The sequence below is a fragment of the Myotis yumanensis genome, unplaced genomic scaffold, assembly GCF_028538775.1.
Source record: "Myotis yumanensis isolate MYYU_CA2020_CCGP unplaced genomic scaffold, mMyoYum1.0.hap1 SCAF_6, whole genome shotgun sequence".
NCBI lineage: Eukaryota > Metazoa > Chordata > Mammalia > Chiroptera > Vespertilionidae > Myotis > Myotis yumanensis.
Genome location: NW_027223757.1, coordinates 67,810,121 through 67,823,912, shown reverse-complemented (window position 1 = coordinate 67,823,912; position 13,792 = coordinate 67,810,121). Strand labels below are relative to the sequence as shown.

The window sequence follows — 13,792 nt, the reverse complement described above, 5'->3', positions numbered from 1 at the left end:
ACTGGTAATATTCTTAGTAACTTGGGTAATAAGAGTCCAAAAAGTGATCTAGGGTTTTTTTTACCACACTCCTGGAGAAAAAAATGAAGGTCTGCTGCTGGAGGGTTAAGAAATGTCATATCCTGTTCTAGCCAGTTTGGCTCAGTGGATTATGCCTTGGCCTGCCCAACACAGATTCTGGGTTCAACCTGTACCTAGGTTGCAGGTTCCTCCCTGGCTCCGGCCCAGGTCAGGGCTCATGCAGGAGGCAACCAATCAAAGTGTTCCTCTCACTTTGATGTTTCTCTCTGTCTTTCCCTTTCTCTTCCACATTCTCTAAAAATCAATGGAAACATATCCCCAGGTGAGGATAAAGAAAGAAAGAAATGTCATATCCTATGAAAGACACTTCTTGAAAATGCCTAAAGAAAGTTGTCATTTTTTCATGGTAAAGGGACTGGAGTCCGTGTTGATGAAAACACCTTGGTGGCTGCGGTGACTGGCAGTAGCTGAAACAGTGCAGTGATGGGGCTGGTGCCTTCCCCTGATCAGCCTGGTCGACTCCCACAAAGGGAGGCCAGACTGTGGCTTAGGCCCACTCCCCAAGGGGAGCAGGGAGCAGGTAGTAGGACATCCCCTAGGGCTCCCAGTATGTGATAGGGGGCAAGCTGGGCTGAGGGAACCCCCTCCCCAGTGCACAAATTTTTGTGCACCGGGCCCCTAGTATAATATAATATAATATAATACAACTAGAGACCCGTTGCAGGAAGATTCCTGAAAGAATAGGTCTTCCTGTGGCCAGAGCAAAGCAGAGAAGGGAGCAAAACCCGCCAAGGCAGGCTTCCCTCCTGCCTCTGCCGCCCCACTTGCTTCCCTCCTGTCTCCGCAGCTTTACTCCCTTCTGCAGTGCTTGGCTTCCTTCTACGTTGTCTTTAGTCTTCACTCCACGTGCCTGCGTATGCAAATTAACTGCCATCTTTGTTGGGTTAATTTGCATACTCGTCTGATTGGCTGGTGCGTGTAGTAGAGTGACACCAATTTGCATGTTTCTTTTTTATTAGTGTAGATTTCATCTTCTCTCATTGTTTAGCATTGCACAGGGTAGTTGGCTTAGTGGATATTTGTTGAATAATGGATAATATATTTGCAAATGTTAATTTGTATTGTTTCATGGTCAAATTTCTTGTGAGGTCAATTACTTGTATTTCAACTACTTTAATTTATATTAAGCTCATCTGTTTAACTAACCATGACATATATACTATTGCTATATTTTATCATTTCTACTTTTTACTCATTTATTTTAATTAAAGTATTATAGTATCATTAATCACAAAGTTTCATTAAATCTGAAAACCCATACATCATAGTAATATTAATGGCTGTTAATACACGGGTATTTTACTTCATAGTTAAAGAGAAAAAATAGATTCAAAGTCATAAGCCAATAGCTATATATCAACATCATAGTGATGGGATAAAATTCTATGCAATTTCTATTGAAATGCTTACCACACTGAGTAAAGTGAGTACTAAAAGTGGGGAAAAAATAAACATTCATTTTAGCAATCACTGAAAAAATAATGTATTTAATAGGTAGTATAAGAATAAAGGAGAAAATTGCCTTTTCCTGGTACTGTGAAAAGCATTGATTGAAACCTGGAGTTTCGCTATTATCAGTAATCTTTATATAAAATAAGTGTTCTTCATGAACATAGCTTTTATAAAATCAAAATGTATTTTACCAACTTGTAATGATCAATTAAGTTACCAAAATTCTATAATTCTTAATATTTAAAATAAAGATAAAATGTACCGCTACATTTTTAGCAAATACCAGAAGAAATTTTTTTCTTTTTAAACTCAAAAGTAGAGTTTGTTTTATTAACATCAAACACTTTTTGGAAATAAAACATATTATAAAAGAAGCTTAGCTATCCAGAATGGATTGTATTATTATTGCAATAAACCTTTATTAATAATGTTGCTTTTGTAGTTTGAGTTTTTTTAGGCATGTTCTGAGTTATTCAAGACATTAATAAAAATATAAAAATTATAGTGATTTTAACTTGATTTTAAATAAATAAGGACTATTAATAAAAATTACCAATTTTGCTCTCTTATAATAGAAGTGAATTTATGGTGAAATAAGTAAAGAAGACATTTTCCTGCTCAAAATCTAATATATTCAGAAAACAATAAAACAACCAATATATCAAGCTTCTGTCTTCTCAGATCCTCATAACCATTACTGTACTCTCTGCTTCTATGAGTTTGACTATTTTAGATTCCACATGTAAGTGAGATCGTGCAGTATTTGTTTTGTAATGTTTTGTCCTTTTTTTGTATATCCTTAGTGACCAAGGTGCTTCAATCCCTTTAAAGATAGTATTGGTTAAGATTTAAAATATTTGTAAAATTCTATATTTAATCCATGTTCATCTCTCTCTCTCTCTTTATATATATATATATATCTACATATATGTATATATATATATATGTATATATATATATATATATATATATATAGATAGATAGATAGATAGATATAGTCTTTGTACCTTGTCAAAATAAATGCATGGCTTTTCATATACAAACATACACTTACATAAAAGCTTATTATATCAGTATCTGTTTATATAATTAGCCATATGCATGAATGCACATACATCACTTTAAAAAGATGTTCTCCTATTAACAAAAGAGAAGATTCAGCAGAGTATCAATTAGGTACCATACTCTCTTCTAAATTTGAGATTAATCACTTGTGGCAAAACATATGTTTATAGGATGAAGCAATTAATATTCTACCTCCATTAAAGTGTTCTTTGCCAATTGGTAAAATATAATTGTTACAGATTTAAATTAAAAGTCAACTGTAAATATAATCTACACTAATAAAAGAGAAACATGGCAATTAGCGTACAACCGCTATCCTTTTCATTGGCTAATCAGTGAGTATATGCAAATTAACTGTCAGCCAAGATGGCGGCCGGCAGCCAGGCAGCTGGAAGCAAACATGAGGCTTGCTTGCTTCAGTGACTATGGACTCCAACGTTCCCCGCCTCACTTGCCGGCCTCTCAGTTGCAACTCTAAGCAACTATGTACTATGTTGCAAATAAGAAAGTAAACAAAACACCAGAAACCGGCTTTCATTCAGCCGGGCTTTAGCAACATTGTATCGATGTTTTCAGCAGCGAGGCCTCAGAGCTAAAGCTGGCCCAGAATAAAAAAAAAAAAAAAAAAGAAAACAAGGAGCGGTTGGAAGCTTCAGTCACTCGCTTCCGGAAAACAGCCCTCAGCCCCTCAGCCAGACTGGCCAGGCACCCCAGTGGGGACCCTCACCCTGATCCAGGACACCCTTCAGGGAAAACCAGCCGGCCCCCACCCATGCACCAGGCCTCTATTCTATATAGTAAAAGGGTAATATGCCTCCTGGCACCTGGATCAGCGGAGCAGCGAGGCTCCCAGCACCGGGATCAGCATGACAGGGGGCAGTGCCCAAACCCCCTGATTGCCCTGAGGCTCTGTGTGTGACAGGGGGCGCGGCCACAACCTCCTTATCTGCCCTGCTCTGTGCCTGCTAGGGGGGAGCTCCCCAATCCCCTGATTGCCCTGCGGCTCTGTGTTTGACAGGGTGCAACACACCAACCCCCTGATCGGCCCTGCTCTGTGTGTGACAGGGTGCGGCGCACCAACCCCCTGATAGGCCCTGCTCTGTGGGTGATAGAGGGCGGCGCCCCAAACCCTCCCCCCCCACGGGCCCTGCTCTGTGTGTGACAGGGTAGAGCCATAACCTCTCCATCAGCCCTGCCCTGAGTGTGACAGGGTGCAGCGCCCCAACCTCCTGATCCACTCTGCTCTGTGTGTGACAGGGGGCGGTGCCCCAACTCCCCTATCAGCCCTACTCTGTGAGTGACAGCAGGGAGCTCCTCAACCCCCTGATGGGCCCTGCTCTGTGCGTGACAGGGTACGGAGCCCCAACACCCCTGATGGGCCCTGCTCTGTGCGTGACAGGGGGTGGCGCCACAACCTCCCCATCGACCCTGCCTTGAGTGTGACAGGGGGCGGTGCCCCAACCCCCCAATCGGCCCTACCCTGAACGTGACTGAGGGTGGCATCGCAACCTCCCGATCCGCCCTGCTGTGTGCATGATGGGGCGGCGCCCCAACTCCCCAATCGGCCCTGCTCTGAGCCTGACCAGGGGCTGCACTTAGGAATTGGGCCTGCCCTCTGCCACCCAGGAGCAGGCCTACGCCAGCAGGTCGTTATCTCCCGAGGGGTCCCAGACTGCGAGAGGGCACAGGCCGGGCTGGGGGACCCCCTCCCCCCGAGTGCACAAATTTTTGTGCACCGGGCCTCTAGTATTATTATAAAGTTAGAAAATTTTCAATTTGTGATTTAATTTTTTATTCATTTTTTTCATAATGACAGTGCTTCTTTTTTTTTTTTTTTTTCACAGAAAGCATGTCTTACCACAGAGGAAGTCAGGAGCCCACTCCCGGCAGCCTGGGCAGTGTGTGTGATTGGGAGGGGGACAGTAGGCAGGCCCCCATCAGTCATGCCACAGTCTCTGACCAGCAGGTTTGCTTGGTCCAGGAGAGCTGGCATCTGGGCTTGTATGTTTGTCTGGCTCAGGTCAGCCTTAACAGGCTCCTCCTGGACAAAACAAAGGACAGCCAGAACCAGGGACAACAGCTGCACAGACACCACCTTAAAATGGAAATCAAATTAGGTTCATTACATCAGGAAGTACATTTCACCCTGATTATAAAACACAAGGAAGGGTGCCTTAGGCTCCACTGGATGGCCTATTTTTGAGATAAGATGCCTTTAGAATGTAAACATTAGCAGGGCCTTTCCCCTTGCTGCCAGTAAGCATCACACAATTTCCTAGCCAGCTTTAAAAGTTACTGTTATCTCTGTTATCTGTTATTATTTGTATTTTGAACAAAATTGATGGAGTAGGAGCCAGTAGAGGAATCCTGTTTAATCTGGAAATTTTCTGTGGAGAGTCCAAAAGGTCAGAGAACCAAGTTCCCAAGATCTTTTAGTTTACCTAACATCTCTTCCTTCAGTCTTTCATTTTGTTCTTCAGTTTGCTTAGGTAATCTCATACAAGCTTCCCTGGCTTGGTGCACTGGTGGGTCTTTTTCTAGAATGGACTTGAAAAGGGCTTCATCGAGCTTGTCGGTGCTCTCATACAGATCTGCTCTCCTCAGCAGGGCCCTGATGTAACTGGGGTTTCGCTGAATGGCTTTGCTGCAATCACTGATGGCCATCTCTTTCTTGTCCTGTTTCATCCTTGGAGCAGCTCTATCTGAAAACAGAATAGAACTATCCTTCTGGAAGCAGGATGGACAAGCCCGTAAGAACTTTCAATTTCTATGTAATCTCCTTTCTTAAATTGCTCATTTCCCTGCTCCTTCAGTCCAGTGCTCTCTTCTCTTCTTTTCTGTTTCTCTTCATCTGGCATGTTTTTTGTTTTTGTTTTTCCAGTTCTATTAGGTATTTTTCATCAAGTTCAGAGGAATTCACATCATCATCAGGTTTGTTCTCAACCTTGTCCACGCCTGTATCCTCCTTATCAAATGAGGCACTGCAGTCATGAAAGGGCTCCTCTTCTCCCTGGTCCTCCTGGGGGTGGGCCTCAACATCCTTGAGCAGCTTGCTCTGGGGCTGGTGATCTTTGGGATTAGAAACTGAAGGACTAGCACATTCTGCTTCCTGGGGATCTGTTAACTGGCAAACCACTGAACAGGTCCTCTGGAACCCTACAGTTCTCTGACTTCTCCCCCCATGCTGAATCACTGAGGGAGGTGGAGCTGGTTCGCTTCACAGTTCCTCTCTTCACCTTCCCCAATAGTGCCTTATTCAGGTATAACTCTCATGTGATATACCTTTTTTCAATTATTGGTGTAATATTTAAACTAACTTTAACATATAGCATTTACAATGTGAAGTAAATATGAAAATCCATATATGTAGTTTATAGGAGACTAAATAGGCCATGTAGAAAAGCCTAGAAGTCTAAAAAGTACTAGAATTAATATGTAGATTTAGCAAAATAGGAAATTAGTTAAAGAGGATAAAAATCAACTGTATTCCTATATCTTAGCTATGACCAATAAAAAATACAATTACCACAACAGTTACATTCAAAATAGCATCAAACTGTCAAATTGCTGTTACTTTTTGCCTTTCCAATGAAGTAAATACTAAACTTATTATGCTGAGCAGAACTTGCGGGGGTCCATTGTAGTGGTGGTAGGAAGGAGCCTGGATGATCTTGTAGAGCTGTCAGAGCCACAGCTGAAAAAGAAGCCCCCAAGGGAGAAGGTGGGTGTGGTGTACTGTAAAATACTGTGCATCATCAGTGTAATGAGGATTTCCCTCCAGGGAGACAGAGCCCAAGAAGGGTAGGAAGAATGCCCTGTGCTATAAAATAGATTGTAGAGAAATAAGACTTTATGTGTACAGTCAAAATCACTGCGTACCCAGTACAAAAAAACAAAAAAAAAAAACAACATAAAATGTAACCCCTACCTCAATTGAAACATACACACACAAATTGAGGTAAGTCACAGATATCAACTTAAAACCGTGGACTGCAAGGTTTCTAAAGAAAATATGAATGCCTTTACAAGTTTGGAAAATGTAAAATTTTCATGAACAACAAATAATTAATCAGAAAGAAAACAAAATTAAAAATTGAACATCAAAATTAATATAGTTTTGTTCATTAAAATATATCGCATAGGTCATTAATAGGCAAGACACTGGTTATGGGAATATGTATTCTCTCTGCTTATATCAAGCAAATAAATTTCTAAGAAATTCTTATTACTCAACAATAAAAACGGAAAACCAACAATATGAGCAACAGACTTAAACAAATCCTATATAATAAAAAGCTAATATGCAAATTAACCAAACGGCGGAATGACCAGTCGCTATGATGCACACTGACCAACAGGGGGCAGATGTTCAATGCAGGAGCTTCCCCCTAGTGGTCAGTGCACTCCCACAGGGGGAGCACCACTCAGCCAGAAGCCAGACTCAAGGCTGGTGAATGCAGCAGTAGTGGCAGGAGCCTCTCCCTGCTCCAGGGCAGCACTAAAAATGTCTGACTGCCAGCTTAGATCTGCTCCCTGTGAGGAATGGGCCTAAGCTGTCAGTCGGACATCCCCCGAGGGCTCCCAGACTGTGAGAGGGTGCAGGCTGGGCTGAAGGATTCCCCCTGAGTGCACAAATTTGTGCATGAGTGGGGCACCTCTAGGTGGCCTGCAGGGATCGAGCTGAAACCCACAGTCCAATGCCGCCTGTAGCTCCTACTTTCCGCTCCCACTCATCCTGGGCCCACTGCACCTGCTGTGGGCTCGCGCTCAATCAGTCCCTATTGGAAGAGGCTTGTGCTGCTGCTGCAGCTCTCACCAACCATAAGTCCTGTGTCAGGCGCCCTCCTGAGGGGAGTGGCAGGTGAAATCGGGCTGAAACATGCTCTCCGACATCCCCCGAGGGGTCTTGGATTGCAAGAGGGCACAGGCCAGGCCAAGGGACCCCACCGGTGCACGATTGGGCCAGAAAGGGACCACGGGAGGGCTCTAGCACATGTCTGGCCCATCTCACTCAATCCCGATGGGCCTGACTCCAGCAGCAAGCTAACCTACCAGTTGGAGTGTCTGTCCCTCGGTGGTCAGTGCACATCATAGCAACTGGTAGACCATAGACTGTCTGCCCCCTGGTGGTCAGTGAGAGGTTGAGAGGCCTTAGCATATCATTAACATATTATGCTTTGACTGGTTGAACAGTGAACTGGTCACCGGACAACCGGACACTTAGCATATTAGGCTTTTATTATATAGGATATAGAAGAATAGTTAAGGCACTCATGAAAATATGTTCTACATAATTAAGCTTGAGGGAAATTCAAATTAAAACATTATTTCACAACCACTAGAATGACTAAAATAAAAGATAGATAACACCAAATATAGAAAGTATTGAAATAGTCATTTATTGCTAATGGGACTATAGAATGAAACAATCATTTTGGTTAACTGTTTTGACAGCTTCTTATAAAGTTAAATGTGTATCTACTCTATGGCCAATTGTACTTATCCAAGAGATGTGCAAACAAGTGTTCACACATAAAATATTTGTTCAACAATTTTCATAGCAGTCTTATTCATAATAACATGTTAATCTACCCTTGTTTCAATCAGACTATAAAATAAAGCATCGGCTCACAGGCTGGGTCTTTTGTGTCCTCATCCAGGCATGGGAGATATACAAAGCCCCAGCTGTATTCTCTTATCTGTCTTTTCTTCAATCCTTCACTGCCCCTCCTCAGGTTCACTCTTGGCCATGCTGGCACAGCACAATCAATAGAATATATTTAAAAAATAATAATCACATCTACAAATTTCTTTATTCCATGTGAAGTAAGTAACAGTTCCACAGGTTTTTGGATCAAGATGTAAATATCTTTAGTGGGTCATCATTCTGTCTAACTAACCTTACAGTTTTCTGGCTTTAACTGGAAATGGGGTTAAAATAATAAAAATGATCCATATAATACAGGAGACTTATAAGCACTATTAGGGAGTTGGATGATCAAAAAAATGATGTCATATTTGAGTAGGGTTTTTTTGCAATTGTTATTCTTTGTTAAAATTCCATTAAAATTATTGTGGTGACATTGGTTAATAAAATTATATAGGATTCAAGTGTACAGTTCTATAATACATCATCTGTGTATCTCATTCATGTGCTTACCACAAAGTCAAGTCTCCTTTTGTCACCATATATTTGACCTCCTTTATCCTTATGATATATTTGTATATAAGTTTTAGAGAGATCAATGTGTCCCAGTTTGGCAAGTAGACTGACAGGAGAAAGATTATTGGCAAAGAAGCAATTAGGAGACTTGTAGTGTGAAAAAAGAGATACTATTTTATTTTACAATAGTCTCAATGCTGATGCTGATAGAAAAAAGTGGATAGAAGAAATAGATATTCAGGATGCTAAATGAAAGGTCTTGGTAAGTCTACTACCCTGGTCTAGTAGACATTCATTTAATTTCAGAAAATTATTTATTATTACTGCTTGATTTTCTGGTATAGAGACTAAAGGAGTAAAAAGTTAAAAAAAATATCCTATAGTTTCAATAAGTATGAATTTTGCAGTGCCACTCTTATCTTCTCACTCCTATGATAGCCTAGAATCAACAATTCTTTAACCCTGGCACCAACCTCCTACTCTATAAATTATTAATAAATGGGATTTGATTTCAGTTAAGCAAAATGAATAAGCTCTAGAGAACTACTATATCTATAATCAACAATAATATATTGTACACTTAAAATTCTGTTAATAGAATAGATCTCATGATGTGTTCTTATAGTAAAAATCAAATTTAATTTAATGTAATTTAAATAGGAAAAATAATTTTCAGTAAGGGGCAAACACTAAATGGGAGAACAGATAATAAAATTATGATATAGTAAGTAAACTTTAGAGAAGAAAGTAAGAGTTTCCTGCATATTTTTCTTTTTCAAGACAGTAGATTTAATTGGTTGTTAGTAACTAAGCATTTTCAATTTCTTTATATCAGTCTTGTAGTTACTGATAAGTCAACCACTAATTTAGCAATTAATTCTCCTGCAGTTCTCATTTTTCTTGTTTTTTGGTGTATTTGTTTTGTGTGTGTGTGTGTGTGTGTGTGTGTGTTTCCATAGATATTTTAGTATAAATTTAAGGAAAGTTGCATCAGGGACTAGATGCTATTTTAAAATAAAAATATCTACTCTTTTTGTGGCAGGTAGAGCATCATATAACCTTTTCAAGATATATTTTCATTTATCAGAGATTCATTAGAGAAGCAATTATTTATAACACTTTATTGTATCATAATTCTTACTGAAAGGCCAACATTTTTTCTCCAGGGACCTCAGGAAGGAGATCTGTCAATTTTTTCTTGACTAAGGTTAAATTTTCATACCATCCAGGCTTACACATGAAGGCTTAATAACTCCCTTTTGGCAGCAGTAAAACTAAAGATTCCAAGGTGCTTACCAGAAATCTTAATTTGTTCATCAGGTATCCAAGTCCATGATAAGGCAAAATGCCACCTTTTGCAAATTATGTCCTTCCAATTTTTCTAAGTAGCTCATAACTCCCCAGCCAGTTCTGCATATTGTAGTCCACTGATGGTTAGAACCAAGGAGGACATGAGCCCTGAGCTGGGCAAAGTTGACAGGAAGGATAAAATAAAAGAACAACACTGGACGTTCTGTTTCAACACTATGTTTTTCAACTTATCAATTTCGTCCCTTCTCATTCCTTTCATTATAATTTTATTAATTAAAAATGGAAAGAAAAGCATTTTCTATGGGGTCATTTTAGAGTACATAATTTCAAATATCTACATCTATTTAAAAGGCTATACTACCAGTTATATGAAACATTCTGCTTTTGCTTTCATTTAGAAAAAAAATTACTTTTATTTAGTTAAAAACTAAGCAAATTGCATCTATTTCACAGCACTGCTGACAAACGTCAAATTTCTGGTTTATATTTTCACAGAGAATAATTCACTTTTACTTATGGAATTTTCTTTTATTGATTTTAGAGAGATTGAAAGAGAGAAATCGACGTGATACAGAAACATCAGTCGCTTACCTTCCATACAGAATGGAACCCACAACCTGAGTATGTGCCCTGACTTGGAATAGAACCAGCAGCTTTTTAATCTATGGGATGATGCTCAACTGACTGAGCCATACTGGCCAGGGCAGGAAATTCTTACCAAATCGCTGTACTGTTGTGCTAATGCCATAGTCACCTCAATTTAGAAATGTGACAAAAGTGAACGATATCAGCCAAAATAGATCATTTTGTTAACAAGAACTTACCTAATAGAGCAGAGTAAAGGAGGTTTGCCAGCACATTTAGTTTCTTTATGTGAGCCCGGAGGATCCTTCCATATTATTTTTTATACCAACACATTGAATGATCATTTTATCCTCAAAGTATCATTATTTTAAGATAGGTAAATTATATTGGTGGCTATTAACCTATGTGTTGGTCAAAATACTTACTAAATGTTATTTTATCCTATGGCTAGTAATCAAAATAGTCTATATTAGAGCTTAAAAATATATTTTGTACTTAGGAACCCCAATTAAATAGCTGTTATCTTATACATAAAACCAGAGGTTCTACCTAAATCTCACAGATTGTCTCTATTCTTATTTATAAAATAGGAAAATAACTTCAGTGAGCCATGCCCTTGGTTATAAAGAATAAAAAGATTTTTAATGAGTGTATCTGTATTTTACTTTTAGTCTAGTATCAGCATTTGGCAAATCATTTCATCTTTCCTGAGAACAGTTTGCTTATCTGTAATATGAAGAGTATAGATGTTAAATAACCTCTACGCTATTACTTAGTTTTATCTTGCAATTACATTAGTTATAACTATCAAAAGCCTTTACCTTAATTATCACTTATTGAAGATAATACACATACACTTTCCACCTATGTCACTAAGATATAGAGATTTTCATTTATATCAGATGTTAATTAAATATCTAAAATGATGATGAGAGAAATACTTACCCTTTATGTGGTATCCACTAACTTTCAATTACTAGAAGGGATGTTCATGTATTAAATAATTAAAATATCAACACATATAATTGTTCCTTTTTCATTATTTGAGTAAATGAGTTCTAACATGATTAACATGATTGTACTTTTTTTTTTTTTGGAAGGCAGCTGGTAATTATTTAAAGTTAACAGTCTCTATTTGAAATCAGTCTGAATATCCAGAAGGAAATATATATATATATTTATATATATATGTTATTCTAGTTGAAAATAAATTAATTTAGTTTACCTGTAATTATATTATAATTGATACGAATTTTATTTGATTTAATAACTTATTGTTTATCACCAATTATTGAGAAGTATGAAAGGTAGTAATATTTTGCCTAAAATGTTTAGTTATGTTGCTGACTCTTCAATTGACAAGCGTTATAAATTTCAGTAAATTTTAAATTGAAGTTTAAAACAAAAATGCAATGACATTTATGATTATCTGACACAACTTCAATGTACTTGATGACTCTTAAAAGTTGTTTTGTGTTTTAAGGGATTAGTCAGGAGTTTCTAATTAGCATTCCAATGAGGATGTTGTGTTGATTTTCATAAACTTTAAATGTTCCATGAGAACTATAAAATACAATCTATGTGACTCTGAAAATAATAAGAAAATAATAATATTTAAAGTTTATAAAAAATAAATAAAGTAAGTCATGGGGCTGAAATTATTCTTGTCCACAAAGCTGATACCATGATATCATCAAGGCGATGGAGTACTCTCCTAGTAAAAATCACCCTGTTAAGTTTGGGAAGGATGACACTGTCTATCGGGGTCCTGAGATGGGGCTGCCAGGGGCTGGACTTCCAAAGCTACTTGCTGGATGCTCTGTATGGGGGCTAAGCACTCCCACTAATGAAGTCGAGAAATCTGAATATAAATAGAGAATTTAAAGTTCATAAACAAGTCAATGTTTCAGTTTCATATTTTATCACTCAGCCTCTCAAATGTTTAAAACTTTTCCTTGCTATCACATTTAGAACATGACTTTTTAAAACCATCACTTATTTTGACATGACATAATTTGGCAGCGCTTTTGTGAAATTGCAACATTTATTAATTCTCTTAACTTGTGCATCAATCCCACTTGAATGACATAATGACAAGGGAAATGCTCTGAGGGCATGTGAATAATAACAGAGAAATATATCTGAAAGAGACAAAATGCTCACTTTGGCACCTGTAACTTTAAGGTAATCCACAAGATTTCCCCTCCTTGGTGTACAGACCTTTATAATCCTCACCCCTTGAATGTTAGTGGGTCATGTGAATACCATTTGATATTTCTACGGTTAGGTTATGCTATATGGTGAAGGTTAAGTGATTTTTGCGGATCTAATTTTATTTCCTAAGCAGTTGACTTTAAGTTATCAAAAGGGAAATTATCTTGGGTAAACCCAAACAGACGGCCTGAGCCCTTTATAATAAACTCTACCTACAACTGGAAGCAGAAGTCATAAAAATTCACAGCAACAGCAGCTCCTTCCTGGTTTCCCTTGAAGAATCAAATCGCCATGTCGTGGAGAAGACCACGTGGCATGGAACGGCAGGTTACGCCTCAGTCATACAGATGCAAGAAACTAGGTTCTGGCAACCAGTGAGGTTAAAGAGGTCCCTGAGTCTCCAAATAGGTCAATAGACCCATCCAACACCTTGATTTTAGCCTAAGGAGTCTCTGACCAGAGGACCACCTAATCTGTAGAATTATAGAGTTTTATTGCGTTGCTATAGTTTTCTCTTATTTTTACTGTTGTCAGTCATGGGAGAAAGTGCTGGTAAAGAGGTCTAAGATTTGCTTGTTTCCACAAAGTATCTCTATTAAAATACTCTGGGATGTATTGCTTCCAAATTTACGCCATAACTATTAAAGAACCTGGTTAGAATGTGAAGTCAAATTGCCTTGTAAATCTGCAGCCAGCATATCAAATTCGGGGTCTAATTTTTAAATGTATGAACTTGAGACTAAAAGAGAACATATTTTTTTGTTGTTTCATGTTTATATAGATTTTTAAAAAATTTATCTTTATTATTGAGCAGACCGTCTGACTTTGAAAATAATATAACTCATTTTCAAAGCATACCTCTTGGCATAGTTGGAAAAACAAATTCATAACACCTTCTATGTAGAAATATGATCATATTAT

At 38.3% G+C, this 13,792-nt stretch overlaps 1 pseudogene; it reads right to left on the bottom strand.

The window, feature by feature from the left end:
* Window positions 1-4,883: 4,883 nt before the first annotated feature.
* Window positions 4,884-10,820, bottom strand: LOC139012882 (tetratricopeptide repeat protein 1 pseudogene; annotated as a pseudogene).
* Window positions 10,821-13,792: the final 2,972 nt, after the last annotated feature.